At 47.6% G+C, this 7,608-nt stretch overlaps 1 long non-coding RNA gene across 1 annotated transcript; it reads left to right on the top strand.

Annotated features, from left to right (window-relative positions):
* The first annotated feature begins 924 nt into the window (after positions 1–924).
* Positions 925–4,610, top strand: LOC109303489. The gene is made up of 3 exons (XR_002099144.1): positions 925–1,077; positions 1,155–1,237; positions 3,066–4,610. It is a non-coding gene; the product is annotated as an uncharacterized LOC109303489 (long non-coding RNA).
* The last annotated feature ends 2,998 nt before the right edge of the window (positions 4,611–7,608 follow it).

Genomic DNA, 7,608 nt, shown 5'->3' with positions numbered 1-7,608 from the left:
CGCACTCCCTCTTGGCACAGCCCATGCCACACTCCCTCCCATGCTGGGCAACAGCCCTGACCAGCATGCGCAGCATCCTGGAGGGACTGCTCCTGGTGTGGCTGTTGTGGCCTGAGTACTGCTGGGCTCCCTCTGCCTCCAGTGGCTTCCCCTTCCCCTCCCCCTCCCCTTGCTCTGCCACTATGTGCAGCAGGTAGGACAGGAAATGACCATGGTCATGGAGACGAGTGCCAGGCACCACACATCAAGCTAGGCAAGGGTGGGAGGAAGCTGCAGCCAGGTGGCTCCTGCCCCAGTGCATGGGGCTCCAGGTCCTACTCACAGCTGCTTTCCACCAGTCTGTTGCCCTGTGGGGTCAGGCGAACACTCAAGATCTCAATATCACACTGTTAGACAGGAGGGCATGGTGTACAATTATACACACACACACACACAAAAATTAATTAGGTGCACACATACACTGTAGGTGCATACACCCCCACCAGGCGTGCACACACACACCACCAACTCAGGCACATACACATCCAAAATTACCAGCCTAGGCACATGCACACCTATCACCAATTCAGGAGCCTACACACTATACACACCAAGAGTTAGACAAAAATCATTTGTCAATACCCTCACACCCAATACACATACACAGATCATTAGTTCGTTTATCACACACACGATGACATATATACATATATGTATACTCACCAGTTCACACGCATGCCAGCCACCTACACATACACACAGGTGAGTTCCTAACTTGGACGGTATGGTATGTATGTGTGCGTGTTTGGGGTACCTATGCTTACGGTGCTTGGTAACTAAAGAGCAAGTGGCAGAGATCAGGAGAAAAGGCCATGGGGACAAGGCGATAGCAGTGACAGAAATCAGGTGAAAGGCAGTGGGGACAAGGCAATAATAGTATTTGTGGTCACTGTTCAGGGTGCCACCCTAGCAGTTTTGTCCAGACTCCTGGTCCATCACACTCTGCTCCTGGCTGGCTAGGGATGTCGGTAGCCAAGCCTGCAGATGTCTACCCTCCCCCATTTCCATGGATAGAGGGCAGATTGGCAGCAGATTCGGGTACAGGTTAAAGACGGGGAGAAGTTGCGGCCCACAGACTGATGAGTGAATGCAATGTCTGTCTCTGTTTATTATAGGCACTAGGAGGAGAAGCAGAATCATGACACATAAGCAGGAGTAAGCTGACAAGGAGGCAAGAAAACCATGCCAGCCCAGACAGGTAAAGGAGTTTTGACAAGGTGACTTTTTTGGGGGGGGTGTAACAGGGGGCCTGCTCGGGGCCGATCCCACCATGGCCCGCCCACCTGTACTTCGGCTAACTGCCCGCCTTCTTGTCCGCCACGCCTTGATCTTAAAAATTAATTAATAGATGTATTTAAGCAGCAGGCTGCACATTTTCTGCCCCAATGCTAGGGGGCACTATCTGCAGCTCCATTCCTCCCCTACACCACAGCCCAAGCCTCACAGATGGCATCTCGATGTTCTCACTATCACCAGCCCCCACACTGGGCCCCAGAATCCTCCTGATTGAACTCCAACCTGGAATCAACTCATCAGGCAGTCTCATCTGCCTTCATACTGGGCAGCATAGCTCCCTGAGCTGGTTCTCCTTCAGGTGCGGTCCCTCCACTGAGGCCTTTGGCTCATCTAGCTCTGGCCAACCTCCAGGCCAGTCAGGACCCCAGGCCCTCAGCTCTTGGGCATCCCTCATGGTGGGCCCCTGGCCCTTCGACCCTTCTGGTCCTGGCCCCAGCATGGGCCAATCAGGGGAAACTTAGACAGGCCTGAGTCTATGGCCCTTTTCTCATTCTTCGAGGGTCCACCCTCTGGGCCCTCCACACAAAGGGGTAACCCACCCAGTGGTGGGGGTTAGGGGTTAAGGCACCCCAACCCACCTTCCACCAGGGTAGTAACTGGCCTGGCATTTCCTGGGGGCTCCCGCACCACTTGGAGCCCCACCAGGCCATCCACTCCTGGCAGGGTGTAGTTTTAGGTCATACTCAGGACCAGGAGCCTCCTTGCCATCCCCTACAGCTCCTCCCTTACCTCCAGATGAAACTCAGCAGCCCTCTGGCCAGGCAGTGTTGTTGCCTCACCTCTAGCAGCCACACTGCTTTGTTTATATAGGCAGGTCTGAACCTAAAATGGCTGCCCTCATTAGTCACCCAGCGGCTGTCAGCTCCAGGGCCTTAAAGTGGCAGGCACACACAATGCCCTGCCACAGGGGGGGTGTTCCATTGTCAAACTGTAGATATTTGGATCAATTTGGGATCAATTGTCAAGCTGTAGACCCTAGAAGGCTGGACTGCTGGCACCTCCTTATAAGCAAGTTTCATGCCTTAGCTCCTGATGTTGTCATGCATGGGTCAGTTTTAGGTGGAGTCCTGAGGATCCTGTAAACCAGAGGTACGTCATGTCTCCCTTCTTTTTACAAGGCAGTGAGCGTTAGGACAGTGGGCGTTGTGACCCTCCTGTCACTTGGGTAAGAGTCTGTTCCAGCCGCAAGTGGGCAGGCACTCGTTCCCCCACTCACTGCTGTTATCCGGTGTTTCATTACATCCCCCACTTGAGTGCGGATGTTTTCAACCTTTTCGTCCTTTGAGAGGTTTGAGTTCCCTGTCAGGAAAGCTGTAGCTTATGCCCGTTGTCCTCCAGGTGTGGGCGGCTTGCTTTCTTGAACCGTACCACCTGAGCAACCCTCGTTTGGCTGGCTTTCTGCTACGGAAGCTGGTGCTTGGGAGTGGGCACCATCCTGTCAGTAGGATCCTAGATGCTGTCTATTGTGCCATAGTATGAGTTGGGCCTGTAGGCTTGTGGCCCACAGCTTTCCATGTCCAACTGACTCAGTCTTTGGAAGCTGAACAAGGAGGTGTCATGCTCACCCCTCTGTCCAACAGAAGACAGATCACCGGGGTTACAGGGAAGGACCAAACACAGAGACGTTACTTCTTGTCTCAGTATCTGGCTCCAAGCCTTACACCCAAGCTGTGTTTCCCTGGTTTTTTGCTGGGGTGGGTTGTTATTTCTCTTCTTTTTCCATTTTGCAGCTGCCAGAAGGACAAGCAGCAGGCAAACCATGAGAGGCCAAAAGCCAGCAAACCAGGATGCAAAGGAAAGGGACTCTGGACAAAGTGGCCTCCCTGCCTTTAGGTCTCGATCATGAATTGGCCAAAGTTTGGGTGCATGAGCCTTTGGGTGAGCTCCCTGTAACCCAGAAATAGGTCTTTGTCCTTGATGCTGTTGTACTTCTGCAGCAGGCAGGTGGACAACCCTGTAAACAAGGCGTGTGTCACTGCCACCTCATTCGTAAAGCCCGCAAATCTGGTTGGTGGTCTTCTGCAGCACAGCTGCCCTGTAATCAGGGTTCAGGCCAGCTGCCAGATATGGCTACCGATGGCACAGGCTCCCATAAGTGGGGTGTGTGCTGCCTCCTACCAGAGGAAAAGGACAGTGGATTTGGACGTGTGTAACGCTGGATGCCCTGTAACTGGGAGGCTACATGCACTGCCAAAGCCAGCCAGTCGGAGAGGTGACCCTGTAATCAGGGTGGGCATAGCCTCCTTCCGTTGGTGTGAGATAGCCAGAGCAGTCTGCAGCATTGTGCCACAGGGCAGCCTTGCAGACAGGAGCTGAGTCTCGTGGGGTGATGGCAAACTCCTTAGAACCCAGAGCTTGAGGACCTTCCCGTGGCTGAGTTGAAGCCTGTGGCCTCCACCCCCTTCCTTGTGTCCAGGCACCTGTCCTTCCTGCATCTGTGCCTAGCACTCCACATCTGGATGGCTGGGCTGCCTTGTAATGAGGGTGTGAGTCCTGAGTCCCTGGTGGAGGGCGAGGTTCCGCAGAGCTGTGGACCTCCATGTAAGCAGGGTGCAGGTCTCAATGTGCCTTTGAGGACAGCTCTGTCCTTTCACTGGCTGTGGGACCTCCCTGTAAGCAGGGCTCTGAGCCTTTCCCTTTTATCCATTGTGAGCAGTGTGGCTAGTCAGACGGACCGTGTCCTATAAGGAGGGTGCAAGTCCTGTGCCTCTGGGGGAGGGCTAGGTTCTGCAGAGCTGTGGACCACCCTGTAAGCAGGGTGCAAGTCTCGCTGTGCCTTTGGGAACAGCTTTGTCCTTTGGCTGCCCTGTTGGCCCTCCCTGTAAGCAGGGCTCTGGGCCTTTCCCTTTTGCCCCCTGAGGGCAGTCTGTCTGACTAGTCAGGTGGACCGTGCCCTGTAAGGAGGGTGCTGGTCTCAGCCTTCTTTCCCCCTGGGAGCGGAGGAAGATTTTCCAGTGGAAGGCTAGAGGTTAAGCGGTTTGCAGCACGGAGCTCCTTTCCAGCCTGGAAACAGTCTTTTTCCCTTGTCAGTGTGGACAGCGAGAGAGAGGAGTGCCTGGGAGCAAAAGCATTTGTTATTTTCTTTTTGTTCTTAAAATAGTTGTAGTGTACTTTATTTTCTTCCCAGTGCTGGAAAAGGGGCGAGATGCGTCCTCGTAGTCTTCTCCTCCCACTTCCTCACCTAGGGGGTTAAGCACTGCTATAAATTCTTGTGCCTTCTGGCCTGGGGGAGCATTAGGCCACCCCCAATAATTTCGGAAACATGACCTCCCTGTATCTCATCATATGTCAATATGCCTGCGTCACCTGGGAGCCATTCCTAGAGCGATTCCATACATACCAGGTGGCAGTGCAATGTTCATAATTAGTACTGAAGAACCCCCAAAAGAGACAATTAAATTAAACAGTCCACTTAAGCAGTAGCTGCTGAAATGTCACCATGGGGTTACTTCTTCATAGTACGAAGGCCCCTGATAATAATAAATATTGGTTGGGCACATCTAAATATAGTAACAGCTCTTATGTTGCATAATTAGCTTTATTGTTTGAGGAGTACTATTGGATACTGGTAGGGCTGTCAACCTTAAATCTACAATTGATTAAAGAAAGCAATTGGAACTGAAGAGATCACCATTTTAAAATGTTTCCTTATTCCCTTTTCTTTTGGTTTTCAAAATCTATACACAACGTAACTGGCAGATCACAAACAAAGTCACCTTTTCAGAGCGGAAATATCTAACTTCAAAAAAGTGCTTACTGATGTTGGAGCTTGATCTTCAAGCTACCTCTCTTCAACACATTAGTGATATAGGACAATTAGTTCCTCATCAAAAAGAAATATGGCATTTCAGAATTCAATTTTTATTATTGTAAGTGTTTGATTTTACATCTTACATACCTAAGCATTGTCAGGCAGCTGGGATGGAATGCATTGAGCTAGATCTATCCTTTTCATTAAAAACATGTCATACCTTAAGGGAAGCATGTTTTTCTATAGGGATTGCTCTACAATTTAATTACAGTAGGCTATCTTCTCATTTTATGAGATTCATTGGTACCATGGCAGTACAGTATGATTTATATCAGCACAGCCTGCCCTGTCATCACGGTAAGCATAGCATTACTGTCCTCAGGAAAAAAAAATATGGTTGGCAAAAATTCTGTGGACAAGCTGCAAAAGTGACAGTACACCCTACACTTCACAAGGTGAAATATATAAGCCCACTAATAAACCATTATCCACCAGAAACATTACAGAAACATGATCTAGCTAGGGAAGAGAGAACCTCTGTATTTTTTTTTTTATCCTGCATGAGCCAAGTAAGAGGACTAAATTTCCCATTTGTTTGTTTATGTTTTCTCCAGAAGAGAAGGGAATGGAGTTGATAGACCATATTTCATGAAAGTAGAAACACTGCAAATTCTTCTTGGAGAACATACTGTCATTTTGACATTTTTAAATGGCTATTTATGCATTTATTTGTTTATTAAAAATCTGTAAAAAGTTGTACCCAACAGAAATGCACACGTATTCTTACCAAGGAGGTTGACGAGGATCAAATAGTCAGATGAATCAGGCAGTTTGGAAACAATCTATACACAACCTGTATTAATCTTACATAAAGGGTGCTGAGGTGCAAGCAGATTAAAGCCTGGAGCCCATATTTATGGTGAGAGGGACAGCATTTCATCAGGGAAAAACCTTACTAGTGTTATGACAGAGAGAACTAACAGCACAGATGCCATTCTCTTTTGTTGTTAGGCAATGTTTTCATTTAAAAAAGAAAAGGTTTTTAGAAAACTTTAATGTTCTTAGTTTAACCAGTGCTGCCAATTCCTCTCTTCTTTTTTCTTTCTTGCAGTTCTCATGCTGGTCAGTGATTTTTCTAAAGCCTGAGAGGCTAGAATCATTTCAGTACATGGGAATCTGAGCACCTTAATCCTCACTGTCTTTTTAAAACAAAGTTCTAGATGTTGTATTTTTTGGGGGGGGGGGTTCCCTAGAGAAAAGCTTCAAGCACAATGTAATCCAGCAGCATATAATGAGAAGGTGTGGAAGATTAAAAAAAAAAAAAGCTCAAAATTTATTAATAAAGTGTCATGATTTTTCAGCAAATCTTGTGATTTTTTTAAATCCTTTTTAATCCTTGAGGCTGGTAATACTGTTCACTGTTTATCATTTCTACTGCCTTGAAAAATAGAGCTGCAAATGTTTTAATAAAGGGGTAGAGAGTTCTTGTAGCTTCCACACCTGTCACTGATGTAACCTTGAGGGAATATATACCATCCTAAACTTATAAACTCTACTGCAAAGCAAAATCAACATGCTTCTATATCAGTAGAAGTGAGACACACGAGGATTTCTCCCCCAATACTTCTACCACCAGTGTCTTTAGCAGAAAGCAATAAAAATGATAAAACAGGATTAGCTCTGTCATGAATGTTTCAGCCTCTTTTGCTGGCTATACAGGGATGCTTGGTAGGATTATAGGTTTAGGGAACCACAAGTGCTCCCCAATCCCATCTTGCAAAAGGAGAGAATGGAGAGTGCACACAGGCTTCATATAGGTCACAAGTAAAAACAGATCATGGCATACAGGGAGTAGTCCATGAGCTTTCTGCAAGAGCAGGGATTGTGACTATCCTGATTTGTGAAAAAATAAAACTTGGATTAAAAGAAGTTCCTTCCACCATCAATTTACAAACTCACATATGCAAGGTCCAAAAGCAATCTGGTATCTGCAGACTGAAAACAATGCAGAAAAACAAGTATTGTGAGATATTCCCATGACTTCCATGTCTAAGGCTAAATACAGACAAAAGCCTGAGGCTGAATAGATTCAATCTTTGCAGCTTAGTCTAGATTGAACCAGTAAGCAAATGAACAGACATTCATTTTTGATTCCGGAAATGTAGCCACATGCCTGCAGTGGCCCAGGTCAGGAACTGGGGCGGGCCACTAGAGCATGCCTCCCTAATCGGTTGGAGCAGACAGCTTGGGGCAAAGCTAGCCTGACCACCCTGTTAAGCAGGAGCTTGTAGGGGAAGTGCAAAGCAACCTGGGATGCTGGAGGGGATCTGCAACACAAGTTCAATAAACCAATTTAAATTAAATGGGTGAAGTCTGATGCTGCATTCATTCAGGTTTATCCTAAACCAGTTTCAGACATTTTGAAAGCAGTTTATATGCCATGAACTTCTCTTGTGTTACAGATTTGAAGAGGCTTCAGATCACTTATACCGGTTTATGTGTAATTTCTGTCCCTAAACGTG

The sequence above is a fragment of the Gavialis gangeticus genome, unplaced genomic scaffold (assembly GCF_001723915.1).
Source record: "Gavialis gangeticus isolate Ggan-Ray unplaced genomic scaffold, GavGan_comp1, whole genome shotgun sequence".
Taxonomy (NCBI): Eukaryota; Metazoa; Chordata; order Crocodylia; family Gavialidae; genus Gavialis; species Gavialis gangeticus.
The sequence above is the reverse complement of the archived record's forward strand: the minus strand, read 5'-3'. Positions and strand labels throughout refer to the sequence as shown.